Raw genomic sequence first — 14,600 nt, forward strand, 5'->3', positions numbered from 1 at the left:
GTACAATGAACGCAAAGTGAGATCATGGGGTTTTGGCTTTACTCTGGGAGTCAGAATTTCTCTGGGGAGGTGACATAAAAGGGAAGAAAACGAAGGACAGGAGAGAGATTAGCCTGACAAAGAGCAGAGAGAAGAGCATTCTTGGCCAAGGAATTAGCATGGACAAAGGCCCCAGACAAGAACAATATTAGCCCCTAAGGCCAGAGTGGCCAGGAGCAGGTATGCAAGGTGTGTAAGGGACAAACCAGGCCGGAGCATTTGGTTTCAGGTTTTTGGCTACTGGTTCATTTTCAAAAACCAATCTTTAGCCTCTTTCATCAAAAGCAGCCCTGTTTGCATTTTCTCTGGTAGCTCTTTCTGTTGGTTTTATTATTTCTTGGTAAAGTAACAGATAGGAAGTAGATGACTGACCTAGCAACATATGTCAGGCACCTTCACAGCCTTTTCCAGGCCACTGGAGCATTGGCTAATACACCAAAGCAATAACGTACCGCATTTCATGGAACCTAAGAATCATTCTCAGATGCATCTTAATTCAAAGATATTTAAATTTGAAAAATTGTACATTCTAGAATCCATGCGATATGGTTTGCTAAGAGTGTTTAACATTTTTACAGAACGAATTTATTCCTAAGAAATAGTTTACAATTCAGAGGCCAACTCTAGACTTATAACTGATACTGAGTGTTTTCATAGCTTAAAGACTTTTTGCTAATCGCACTAAGGTTGTTAATAAAGGAAAGGTAAAAGGTCCATAGAATTTATGAGTGTTGAATTAGTGCATAATAAGGTGTCAGTGGAGCTAAGTTAAAATTAATATAAGAATTTGGTAAATCATCATTTACATAAATTCAGCCTGTATACTAAAAATAGCCATATTTAAATTTAAAAAATGACACATTCAGAAATAATGTTTAGAGTTCTTATTTGGATAATTCAGGATTTAGACCATATTTTGATTAAAAAAAAAAGTGTAAACATGGATATATAGGAATATTTAACTTCAAAAAAAATTTGCCCCTACCCTCCAAAATGGCTTGTTTTCCATGAATAAAAATAGACATGTATTCCACAATCCTTTTTCCCAATTATTACATTGAGTATGTATTTCTATTTTGTTTTTTATTCTTGATCCTTGAAATTTATCTCTTCTGAAGCATTACAAGTAATGGAATAAAAAATGGATGAGTAAACACACTGGACGCTCCCCCGGCTCAGAAGGGCACTTGTCATTAAATCTGTAGCCAAGGAATATGTGATTCTCATAGGTTTCCTCCAGCCTTCCTTGGAGTTTCTGCCTTCTATCTTGTGAAAGGACCCCAGGGTCAGTTGGCAGGGATGGGTTTCCTCCAGGCTCCTCTGAGTGCAGATGGTTCTATGAGGATACATCAGAACCAGAAGTCCTGCTGTCACTGGGCCTTGGGACATGCCGCAGGGAATACAGATAAACACATTTGGCACTTTATCCTAAAACTAATTGCAGCCTCAATGCACCAGAGGAATAAAATCATGTTCCTGCCCAAAGAAAAGTCCAGGCTGCTTAAGCCTAAACCAACCCCAGACTCTGGTCTGGTGTTCTATGAGCTGGGTGTGCTGTCTGGGGGATGGGTAAAGACTAATTCCTTATAGACTGTCAGTAACTTCATCAGGAGAGAACTGAGGTATTGCTATAAGTGGCAGAGAGAAATACAATTAATCCAGATGCCCATATCTTCAAAGATAAGGGTCATCCAATCAGGCAACAACTATTTCTTCTAGGCTTCATAGCTTACAATTACCTTTAGAAGTGTGCCTGGAGAATAGCTTTGCCTTAATTTGAAATTTTTCTTTCATGGTCAATCATCTATTGTACCCAGTTTCCAAGTCAGCCCTAATTATCCTCACTTCCTGATATTCAGTCGCCTCCCACACTGAATGTGGGTTCCATGTGACCAGCAAAATGTGGGGGATATAAAATGGCATGTGACTTTTGAGTCTAGGTCATAAAAGGCATCACAGTTTTCACCTTGAGATTGTTTACTCTCAGGGAAGCTGGTTGCCATGTCATGAGGACACTCAAGCAGGCTTGTAGAGAGGCCCACAAGGAGAGGAACAGAGCTCCCTCACCAACAGGCAGCACTAACTTGCCAGCAGTGTGAGTAAGCGACTTTGGAAGGGGATCATTCAGCCCCAGTCAAGCCTTCAGTTTCCTGCAGCTCTGACATCTGACTGCAACCACATCAATGGCCTCTCCCCTCTGTCACTGAAGCAGTGAGAGCTATCCAGCCTAGCTTTTCCTAGATTCCTGACCAACAGAAAAAGTGAGAGGAAATGAACGATTATTGTTTTAACCCACTATATTAGTTGGTTTTATTGCTGCTGAGAAAGACATCCAGAGATAGATTATTTAGTAAAGAAGAGGATTAATGGACTCCTAGTTCCACGTGGCTGGGGAGGCCTCACAATCATAAAAGGCACATCTTACATGGCAGCATACGAGAGAATGAGAGCCAAGAAAAAGGGGAAACCCCTTATAAAATCATCAGATCTTGTGAGAGTTATTCACTACCATGAGAACAGTATGGGGAAACCACACCATGATTCACTTATCTCCCACCAGGTCCTTCCCACAACACATGGGAGTTATGGGAGCTACAATTCAAGATGAGATTTCGGTGGGGCCACAGCCAAACCATATCAGCACTATTTTGAAATGATTCATCACAAATCACTGGAGTAACTAGAACATAGTCATTGTGTCATTAGCCACCAATTTTATTTATTCCATAAACTTTTACTGAACACCTATTATATGTCAGGCCCTTTGCTAGACTGGGATACAAAGAACTATGAGACACAGTTGTTGCTCTCAATCCCTCCGGAACACAGATGAGTAAATATGAATGATGTACAAGATCCCATGAACAAAATGCTGTGAGAACACAACAAAAGGGGAATGATTTTGTGTCTTTTGTCAATAAAAGAAGTTATTTTTTCAATAAAAATTTACTTAATGCTTTCTAGGAGCCAATCACTGTGATCTGTGATAGATGCTGATAAAAACATGGTGAATGAGACACAAAACTTTTCCCACTGTCAATGTCAATAGCTGAGGAGATACTATTTAGAGAAAAGCTAAAATAAGGCCAACAAATTTTGCATATTGTGATCTTAGTAATTTCTATAAAATGGTGAAAATAGATAAAAATGTGAATAAAAGAGGAGGAAGAGGCTGCTGGCGTAGAACATGTTTTTCCAATAATGTTAATGACAAAAAGGAGAGAAGAGAAAAGTCAAGAACTTGGTTCTCCTTCTCACCTTCCGTAAGCTCAGCTGATGTCATCACCAGTGACTTCCCTTCTTCACTGGAGCTGGAGATACAGGTGATACGACAAAGCTGACCTAAAATATGCTCAGGGCACTGGCAGGACCCTGAGAGTGAATGCCTCCTTAAATTTTGCACTCTAACCATCTTACTCACTTCACCCTAGTCCCAGCCCTGCAGGTTAGAGATTGCTTCTTGATGTTAAAATGAGCTTCAGAGAAGGTTGAAACAACTGTTACAAGTTTCATCGCTGTTTAAAGACAATGACATGATGTATTAATGTAGAAAACTAATGTTCAATAACTACTGATGATGACAGAAGTTACCAGGGATAAGCCTGTATAAGCAGAGAGGGGTTATTGGAGAGACTGGCTGGCTCCTCCCACCTTTTACTGGGTGGCATTCCCCATGGGGAATTGAGCACAGTGGAGAGGCAGCCTTTGGACTGGAGGATGCTCACTCATACTAACCTGCCCTTGGGGTGAGCTCTCAAGAGACTAGCCTGTAAAATCAGAATGTCAATCTTCATTCACAATGACAACTGTAACTTGTAAGCCTAGTCCATGCCAGTGTCTGCCCACCCAGGTTGGTGAGCTGGAAATCAAAACAGGGGATGCTGTGGGATTTGAATGTTAAAAGATGTTAAGGTCCCAAAGTCTGCAGCCTCCTTTTGTGTATCATGGGGGGCATAACAGTGTATCTTCAACCCCAGGAAATGTTCTATTGGGCACACTGTATCTTTTGGATGCTGCCTTTTCTGAGCATACATCAGTGATTAAACTACTTGAGTGGATGATTCAGGGAGGGTATTCTAAATGTATAACAACCCGTACGCCATGGCCTCCAGTCAAGCAGAGTGCCAGCAGGAGGGGCACTATTGGAGGCTCCCTGCTCTGCCAACTGCTGGATTGTGGGGAGTTCCAGGGTGTCTGGGAGAGAGTAGGAGCACTGGGGGTTTGGGTATCATGATTACTTATCAACCACCTCTAAGTATTTAGATTTTTGATGACTGGCAGTCTGATTTTCAGTCTTCTTGTATGTGAATATCGTGATCAGGGCACAGGCTGCCTTGGAAGCCTTCCAGTCGCTCTTGCTGTGGTAACTGTTCTTTTTAACCTGAATCAGAGGAAAACCATATTTCCCAGTTCTTAAAGACACCCCATTGTTACCTCAACTATTACCTTTAATAAAAATTAGCAAATTGCAGGCCAGATGCAATGGCTCACGCCTGTATGCCAGCCCTTTGGGAGGCCGAGGCAGGTGGATCACCTGAGGTCAGGAGTTTGAAACCAGCCTGGCCAACATGGTGAAACCCCATCTTTACTAAAAAATATAAAAATTAGCTGAGCATGGTGGCACACACCTGTCGTCCCAGCTACTCAGGAGGCTAAGGCCTGAGAATCACTTGACTCTGGGAGGTGGATGTTGCAGTGAGCCAAGATCGCACCATTCCACTCCAACCTGGTTAATAAGAGTGAAATTCCATCTCAAAAAAAAAAAAAAAATTAGCAAATTGCAATGGTGCTGATATTTTTCTTTCTCAGAACCTTTTATAAGAAGCCGATATATTTTAGGTACTTCTTAAATTCTTATTGTTCATTTGTCCAATTATGAGTGTTACTAATTACAATTTGCATTTCCATAAATGGCTAATAATATGGACATCTTTTCATATGCTTATCTTGTTGTCCAGCTTTGTATTTCCCCTGGTAAAAATGTTGCTTCTAATCTTTTGCGCATTTTGAAAATTGCATTGTTTTCTCTTGTTCAATGTTGAGAGTTCTTTATATACAAGTCATTTTTGGGGGGAATACATAATTTGCTAATATTTTCACCCAACCTCTAACATGTCTTTTCATTCTCTCAGTGGTATCATTTGCAGAGCAAAAGTTTTAAATTTTGATAAAGAAATGTACGACTTTTCAAAAATTGTATGGATGATGTGTTTTTACACCTAAGAACTCTTTGCCTAACACTAGATGTCCATGAGAAGACCAGCCCACTGAGAACAGGCCTTCATAAATTTGAATGAGGGATAAAGACAAGCAAACCCAAGTTCCCATCTTAACAAGGGTGTGGTCTTCTCAGTACTCCTCTCCCTCCCTCAGCTGTAGTTTTGGGCCCTGTAGATATTCTAGTGCTGCACCCAGTCAGGGACTTTTCCAGCTGCAGCTCTGAAAGTCCCACGTCAGTCCTGGACAAACTGAAACTAGGAATAGAAGAGTGTTTTCTATTCCTCAGCTGCAATGGGTTTTCCCCAGCATCCTAAGGGTGGCAGCGTTGGCTACCTTTCTTCTCTTAGGTGAAAGCTTTTGTTTCACAGGAGAGATAAAGGAGAAGGTCCTGGTTGAGGAGGGTGGGGTTCTTGCTCCTTTCAGCAGACTGCTGTTATGCTTTCTCATTGTGCTACTGGTGGAGCTCCAGGAGAAGAGTTTTTAGGAGGGTGTGAACTCTCCTGTACGGGAAACTGCAGGGCCTCCACATTCTCCTACCCGCCCACATGTAGCCTCTACCACTTCATTAACTATTCTGGCTAGATTCTTTCTACCAATGTCTGACTGTGTCTGCCCCAGGTCAGCACGCTGTCTTATCTCTCTCTCCCTACAGATACTACTACTTCTTCAGATTTTGGGCCAGTAGGTTGTCCTGCAACCTCAGTTTTCTGATGGGTTCAAGGAAAGTGATAAACTTGTGTTCTGTCTGGCAGTGGATTATCATACACAACAATGAAGTGAGGTTCTTTCAAACTCTGTACATCCGAGTCAAACTTTTTAAATGTGTTTAATAAAAAAATTCAACTGCACACACACAATACACATGCAGCCACACACACCACTATATATACAACTCACAGCTGCCATAGGTTGATGAATATACTCATAATTGGCCTGTATTAGTCAGATGTTTGGATAGGAGCAGTCAGGTTTGGTTGTAATTTAAGTGAACTACCCTAAAGTATCATTTCCATTTCTCTTTTACATGCAATCCAGGAATATCGTGGAATTTTCTTTTGCATTTAGAATGTCAGCCACCGTATTGAAATTTTATCTCTCTGCACATTTGGCCCTCTTTTCTTTACAAATTGGATTTGTGTTGTTTACTTAGATTTCTTGCCATATATTAATTTAATAAATATCTATTGGGTGTTTACAGAGAGTAAGGTATATTAGAGATACAAAGTACATGTTGAATTCTTACTGAAAGTCCCAATATTTTAACAGTTTCAGGCTCAAGCATGTCTTAAGTTGATGTTATTTTCAACTCTGTAGATTTCTCTGTGTTAGAAAAACTTGGATAAGCAGGTCCATAGAAATTCCTCTGCTAGCTCTGTCATTTCTACATAATGGCATGTAACCAGGTAGATTCAGATTCTTTTTATAATCTATGTCTTCATTGAATGATTAACAGAAAATTTTAAACTATTTGATGGTCATTATACTTAACACTTGCTCTACTAGTTAATAGCTATTATAACCACTATGGTAATTAGTATCTGTTTTATTACCTAGTACTATCTAATGATTATTTCTGTCTCATAATTATCTTTAACTCATAAATATTACAAATACCATTTGTTAAATTTCTGTTGATACTCAAAAAATGTTTATTGAATTATACTGAGCTTTGCATCCCTTATCTTAATATCAATATATTTTCAAAGAAAACCTTGGTTAAAAATGTAAGGCTGGCTGCCTCACAGAGGGTTAAACAGACACATCCATCTCTCTCCGTGCCTGATAACTGTGTCATCACCCAAGCTCGTTATCTGGCCTCGCCGCATGGCTTCCCCGTACCCGCCTCTGCATACCAGACCCAAGCCCACATTCAGCACTAAATTATGTATCCAACCCCCAGCCTGCTGTTGAAAAATCCTGCAGAAAAATTTTTAAAGAAGCCCCATCAGACCCTGCCCTAGCAGTTGGCTCTGTATGCCTCCAGAAGGCCCACTTACCCAAGATCCTGCCCACCTACCCATGACAACTAGCCCCAGGTATTTCCTGCTTCTTAATAGCCAATAAAATTGCCTTCGCTTTGTTTCCCCAACAGCCAATCAAGGCCCACTTACACAAAGTCCCGCCTGCCTACCAATGGCAACTAGTTCCAGGTATTTCCTGCTTCCTGACAGCCAATGAAATTGCCTTTGCTTTGTTTCCCCAATAGCCAATCAATCGACTTCCCTCCCCATAAAACCCCATAACCTGAACAGCCGGACACGACTTCTTTGGCCCCTCCCTGGACCACAGAACCTCACCCGGAAGCTGAATAAATTAGCTTCTCATTTTCTTATACTTGCCTCAGTTTCCTCATTTTACCTCAGCAATAAATCTTACAAAAAAGATAACTGTAACATTTTTAACCCAATAATTTTTATTAAATACATTCATTAACATTAGTTTAATGGTTGTTTTTATTAGCAAAACATTCTAAGTAATCTAAATAATAGGAATATTTTTGCCACTCAAATTTTTTGTTTTAAACCCTGTTCAAAAATTTTTTTAATTAAAATACCATAAAAATTTATTGTTATACAATTCTGTGTGTCTTAGCACATGTGTAGATTCATGGAACCACTGATACAATCAGAATACAGAACAGTTCCAGCATCACTAAAACTACCCCAATACTGTTTCTTTTTAGTCATCACTTCTCTGACTCCTAACCCCTGTGTCACTGATCTGTTCTGCCAATAGCTTTACCTTTTCCAGAGTGTCATTTACATGGAGTCTTTCGGTATGTAACATTTTATGACTGGCTTCTTTCAGTCAGTATACTGCCTTCAGATCCATTCATGTTATCAGTGTATGGATAATTAGCTCCTTTTTATTCCTGAGCAGTAGTCTACTGTGTGGACTACATCTTGCTTATTTATTCACCTATTGACATTGAGATAGTTTCCAAATCTTGACGACTGTGAATGAAGTTGCTGTAATTATATTTATCTAGGTTTTCATCTGTGAAATATATTTCTATTTCTCTAGGCTAAGTGGGATCTCTGGGTAATATGGTAAGTGTATGTTTAAGAATCTGCCAGGCACAGCAGCTTACTCCTATAATCTCAGCTACTCAGGAGGCTAAGGCAGGAGGATCTCAGGAGTTAGAGGCTGTCGTGAGCTATGATTGCATCATTGCACTCCAGCCTAGACACTACAGCAAGACCCTGTCTTTAAACAAATGAATAAATAAATATCAAAAATAAAATAAAGAACCCACCAAACTGCTCCAGAATTTCTGTACCATTTTGGATTCCCACTAGCAATATATGACAGTTGCACTTGCTCTTCATCATTGTTAGCACTTGATATTGTAAGTTGGTTTTGTTGTTATTTCAGGTTATTTTTTTGCCATTTTCATAGGTATATAGTGGTATTTGGGGCAGACACAACAAGACACTGGTAGAAAGAACCCAGCCAGCATAGTTAATGAATTGGTAGAGGCTGCATGTGGGCTGGTAGGAGAATGTGGAGCCCCTGGGAGTTTTGGGTACAGGAGAGTTTGTACTTTCCTGCAAGCTCTTCTCCAGGATCCCTACCAGAAGCACAGTGAGAAAGCAAAATAGCAGCCTCTGCTGAAAGGAGCAATACCCCCCTGACCAGCACCTTCTCTTTTATTGTGGACAAAAGCTTTCACCTAAGGGGAGGAGGTGACAGCCAGCACTGTGACCCTCTGGACGCTGGGGAAAACCCATTGCAGCTGAGGAACAGGGAAGTCGGGGAGGGATAACATGCGGAAAAATGCCAGATATAGATGACAGGAGGATGGAGGCAGCAAACCACACTGCCATGTGTATACCTATGCAACAATCCTGCATGATCTGCACATGTACCCCAGAACCTAAAGTTCAATTAAAAAAAAAGAAAATACTCTCTACTAGTTTCAGTTTATCCAGGACTAGCATGGGACTTTGAAAGCTAAAACTGGAAAAGTCCCTGAGAAACTGGGAGGAGTTGGTCACCCCACTGTGGGGTGAGGCACTAGAATGTCTACAAGGCCCTGAACTACAGGGAGGGAGAAGAGTACTGAGAAGACCACACCCCCATATACAGTGCTGCCTAAGACAGGGCTTAATCAGACAGAGCACTCTTCCTCCCCCTCAACATGCTCACAAGTGGAGAAGCAAGTCACAGTGGGATCTTGTTGGAAGAGGCCTAAGAGTGTGGGCACAGACCGTTTCTGAGGTACAATGCAAAGGGAAGATCTAAAACTTAGGGCGGAGCAGAATTGAAAAAAACTACAGGCAAACCAGCCCCCAACTGAACCACAAAGTGTCACCAAAGGAATTTGATGTTCCTGGTGCCCTAAGAGTAACCACTGCAGTGGAGGAAGAGAATCAAACTGAGCCCTACTCCTAACTCAGACTCTCACTCTAGAATCCTAGCAGAAGGACAGACAGATGTATGCATTTTCAGGCATAAAATCTGTTTTCCTCATCTCTGTTTTCCTTAACAAGGTGTCTGGCTTTCAACAAAAAATTACAAGTCATACAAAAAGATGATAAAAAAGAACGCCACACTGTCAAAGCAGTCAACAGAACCAAACCCCAGATATGACAGAGATGTTGGAACTATCTTACAGGAAATTGAAAATAACTATGAGTAATATGATAAAGCTGTAGTGAAAGAGGAGTACAACATGCAAGATCAGACAGGTGATGTCAGGAGAGATGGTAACTATAAGGATCAATCAAACTGAAATGCAAAAAGTGAAAATCACAGCAACAGAAGTGAAAATGCCTTCAATGGGCACATCAGAAGATGTAACAATGAATTGGTGAACTTTGAACATCAGTCCGCAGCAATTACCGAAACTGAAACACGAAAAGGAAAAAAATTCAAAGCCTCCTGCATATTCACCCAAGAGAACTGAAAACTTATTATTCACACAAAAACCTGTACATGAGTGTTTATCATAGCCTTATTCATAATAACACCAAACTCTGGCCCAGATGTCTTTCAACCAGTGAACAGGTAAGTAAAGCATGATATAGTCACACAATGGAATGCTACTCTGCAGTAAAAAGAAATGAACTACTGATGATTGCAACCACACTGATTAATCTCAAATATATTTTGCCAAATAAAAGTAGACAGACCCATATTATTCCATGTATATACCTTCCTGGAAAAGACCAAAATTGAGACAGAGCACAGATGAGTGGTTGCCAAAGATTGCAGGTGGTGGTGGTGGTTGTCTACAAAGGAGCAGCACTAGGGAAGTTTTGGGGTGAGAGAACTGCTTTGTCATGACTAAAGAGGTGGATATGTGGCACTAAGCATTTGTCAAAACCTGAGGAATTATACACCACAATGAGTGGATTTTACTCGATATAAACTAAATAAAAATATACTAAGATGTGGAGGTATGCCAAAATGGAATACAAACTATCAAATGTTATTAGTCTAACCTATGAATGACATTACCACACTGTCACAGCTAGAGAACAGAACTAACCTAAGTAACTTTTAGAAGTCAGTATTTTGATTGAATTCTATTAAAACTAAAGAAAAAAAAATATTGTACCTAGTTGCTATATACTAGTTAATGTGTTTCTCACAGGGGTATGAGTTAGCAATTCTGAAACTTATATATACTAACATTGAATAAAAAAGCAAATTTCTTTTAAACTGTGGAAGCCAGTTGTATGTTAGAGAAAGACTAACACTGTGCTGTTGAACTAGAATTGGATTGGAACTATGAACTCATATATACAATGACTAATGTAGATATAGACATAAATGTACATGTATGCTGCATGGGGAAAATATATGTATTTATACACACATACACATGTATATATACATGTGATCTTTCTCATTAAAATTCATGTACCTCTTTCAAGACCAGCTCAATGCTAACCTTCTCCATGAAATCTTCCAGTTTGACTTCTGTAGATTCCCATTTTGCTTTATGATTCTCTTATAGCATCTGTCAGATTTGACTTGCACTTTTGTACATATCTTAGATTTTTGTACATATCCAGATACCGAACTCTTAAAGTTTGCTTATTTGGATTTTCTTTTACAACATCTTCCTCTGTCTCTTAAACTGTATAGACACTCAGTAAATGTACTGAATGGGATTTGATGTTGGAGATATCCAGACACAAATCTGAACATGTAGAAATTATAACATGTCTTTGAGGTAATTGGTTATCTTCAAGCTAGACTCCTCCTCAGTACTGTAGAAGGCCCAAAGATACTCTTCAGGGTTCAGTCATGAGCCCTCAACCTTTTCCCTTTTACTATATCTTCAATATTACTTAGTCCCCATGGCTATGAAAACTAAATGCTGATCATCTCTGAAGGTGTATATCCAGCCTTAACTTCTCCTCTGGGAAACTTGGGCATCTTCCTGATCCCCTTGCCGTTTTCCTCTCCCCATTTGCCTCCAACCCACAAGGGAGGCGTGTGCCAGCTCTCTTCCAATTCTCCTTCTAAAGTTAGCGCATCACTCTCCCTAGTCTAAGCCAGAATCCTCTCTCACTGAACTTCTGAAGGCTTCTGAACTACCAATTGTTTTACATACTTTATTTCAACTCATTTTTCATAAAGCAGTTAGAATGATTGTTTTTAACATCTATATTATATCACGTGTCAGTTTAAATTTTTGAAAATTCTTCAGTGACTCTCCATGGTGCAGAATAAAATCCAGTCCCTTTGTTTTTGTCCTCGTCTCTGCACACAGCTATGCTCCCAGTCATGAGCCTACAGTCAATTCCTAAACTCAGTGGTCTCTTCCTTTCTTTAGGGCTTTTGCAACCACATTTTACTTCTACTATAACAGAGTTTCTCAAACTCTCTGGAGAAGTATCAAATCTTTTTCCCCCAATCTATCAGAATTATATGTAAAAAAATAAAATAAATAAAATAAATCAACTCTCAGGAAAAAAATTAAAGAATGTTTTCTTTTTAGATTTAACAGACATAAAGTTAGTCTTATTAAACTGCTATAAATGTTACAAATACTACTACTCAGTTTCTGTACACATCTCGTTAGGGTCCAGGAACAGTTTTCTACTGAGTAGCCCAATGTTAGAATACTGTATGTGACTGATACAGTATCAGTCCGTTTTTTTCACTAAGGTATATAGACTGCAAAGTCAAACAATGTCAAATATGATTTGAGACTAATTGATTTCTCAGAGCCTTTACTGTGCTGATATGAAGTGTGAAATTCCTAGAGATGGGTATAAAGTACAGAGTTTCCCAAACTCATTTCACCTTGAACCATTTTGTTAGGATATATTCTATAGAATGCATTGTAGATCATGCTTATCTAAAGAAACACCTGGAAAGTTTGAATATGCTAAAACTACTTTTACCAGGTTATAAATGTTAAGGTGTACTGATATGGAAACTTAACTTGCTATGATTATTTTGTTATTGGAGAAGAAAGTAGAGGACTGGAATTATGCCAAATATTTTGTGGGGTAAGGGTGTGTGATGCTTATTTGCCAGATTTCTGTTTCCTTCCCTTCCCTTTTTTTTAACAGAAAATTAAATTTCCCAAATTTCTCAGCCAAATAATTTTTGAATAGGTTCTTTTAAATACAAGCACTCATAGGAGATTGGAAAGATGAAAGAAAATAAAATATTTATTTTGTTTGTTTATTTGTAATGATAACTGCTTCTGACAGCAATAGTAGCCTTCTGTGGTTCCAGCACTGTCCACAGCTCCAGGAGCAGAAAAGCAGCAGTAAAGTCAGCAGGCTGCACCCTCTGTGGCTTTTGGCAGCTGCAGCACGTGACAATCAAGTTGGTAGCAACGTGCTTTCAGGCCTCCAACCTTGTCTGCTGGGAGCTGCCCCCAACAAGGTCTCCCCTGCCCCTGTGCTCCTCCAGCTAAGCCAAGGCTGGTAACGACTTCCTGTAGTCCCTGGCTCTGTGTTGCACACCTTTGGCCTTTTGCTCCTTCAGGCCTTCCAGCACTTTTGAAACCAGTTTCTTGTATGAAATCCCTTCTGTCTGAAATACCTGCAGTGGCTTCTGTTATTTTCAGACTGAACATTGGTTGATTATGGGACCAAGATAGGAAAAGGTGACACTGTCTCTTAAACTGATTGCATGAGAATAGATAAATGTCCTCTCCTCTGATGTCAGTAGGAGTAAGAGCAAGAGAAAGACCCGGAGCAAAATGAAATAATAATGGGAACCAATATCATGAAGAAAACAAGAGCCCAAGATTCTAATTTCCATCATTCATGGGGTGACTCTTGTGCATTATTTGGCTATTCTTAACCTGACTGTCTTCAACTTCTTTCCTCACTTGATCGTTTCCAACACCAAAGGGCAGTTCTTCTTACAATCTCTCTCAATCCACCCAAAACTACCTTCCAATAAGTGCCCTGAGTAAAGGCAGTGCGTTTGCTCTGCCCATGCAGGTTCAGGACAGGTCTCCCAGGTTTCAACTGGACTGTCACCCCAAATCCTAAGTAAAATCTTGAGTTGCCACTATTCAGCAGTTATTTATTAAATATTACTCTTGGGAGGCACTGGGCAGAGGAAAAATAAGTTCACGTAATGATATGTGGGAGACAGGCAATATGTACAAAGAGCAGTAAATCTTTCAGCAAAACAAGAGCTATCCTAGAGGTACAAATTAAGGCAACAAGAACTGGTAGGAAGGAGCAATTAATTCTATGGGATTCTTCAAAAGGCTTCCCAGATGGTGCATGTAGTTGGGCAGAGAGCTCATGGGGTGGAGTGAAAACAGTGGAGACCAGAAAGATGTAGTGGAGTCAGATTAAGTGGGACCTTCAGAGCCCAGACCTGTTACTATCCTTGATGGTGTTAGAGACCCATAGGAGGCTTTTACATTAAGAAGGGATGTGAAGATATTGTTAAACTTGCAATATATAGATACAGGATACAGTTGTTGAGGAATAAGGTTGAAGAAAACCTTGAGCATTTTCTATTTTATACAATAACTGTTACACTTAGGGTATATATATAATATATGTATATGATATGTTACACTTAGGGGGGGTGTGTGTGTATATATGAAAGAATGAAATCAGTGGGATGCTGAAGACATAATAAGCAAAAAGAATTGCCTTAACAAACTGTCATAATAATAACATAGCCTAGTCAACTGAAAAGTTGTGAGAAAGAAATTATGTCGAAATAGTAAAAATGAAGTTTTTACCTTGAGCCATTTTGGAATTTAATATCTCTGAACAATCTAGAGTGAAAATAATACTTAAGTTTCCAGATATTACTGATTTGGATGGACACTCGGAAAAATAAGAATATTGTTTATAAAGAAGCTGGAAATGAGATTCAAGATTGCATATAAGAAA

At 39.6% G+C, this 14,600-nt stretch overlaps 1 long non-coding RNA gene across 2 annotated transcripts in view; it reads left to right on the top strand.

Annotated features, from left to right (window-relative positions):
• Positions 1–14,600, top strand: part of LOC116549751 — a 197,854-nt gene that overhangs the window by 124,065 nt on the left and 59,189 nt on the right. The gene's annotated exons all lie outside the window — the stretch shown is intronic.

Source organism: Sapajus apella, unplaced genomic scaffold (genome assembly GCF_009761245.1).
Source record: "Sapajus apella isolate SASKATOON/1434 unplaced genomic scaffold, GSC_monkey_1.0 scaffold6, whole genome shotgun sequence".
Classification (NCBI taxonomy): Eukaryota; Metazoa; Chordata; class Mammalia; order Primates; family Cebidae; genus Sapajus; species Sapajus apella.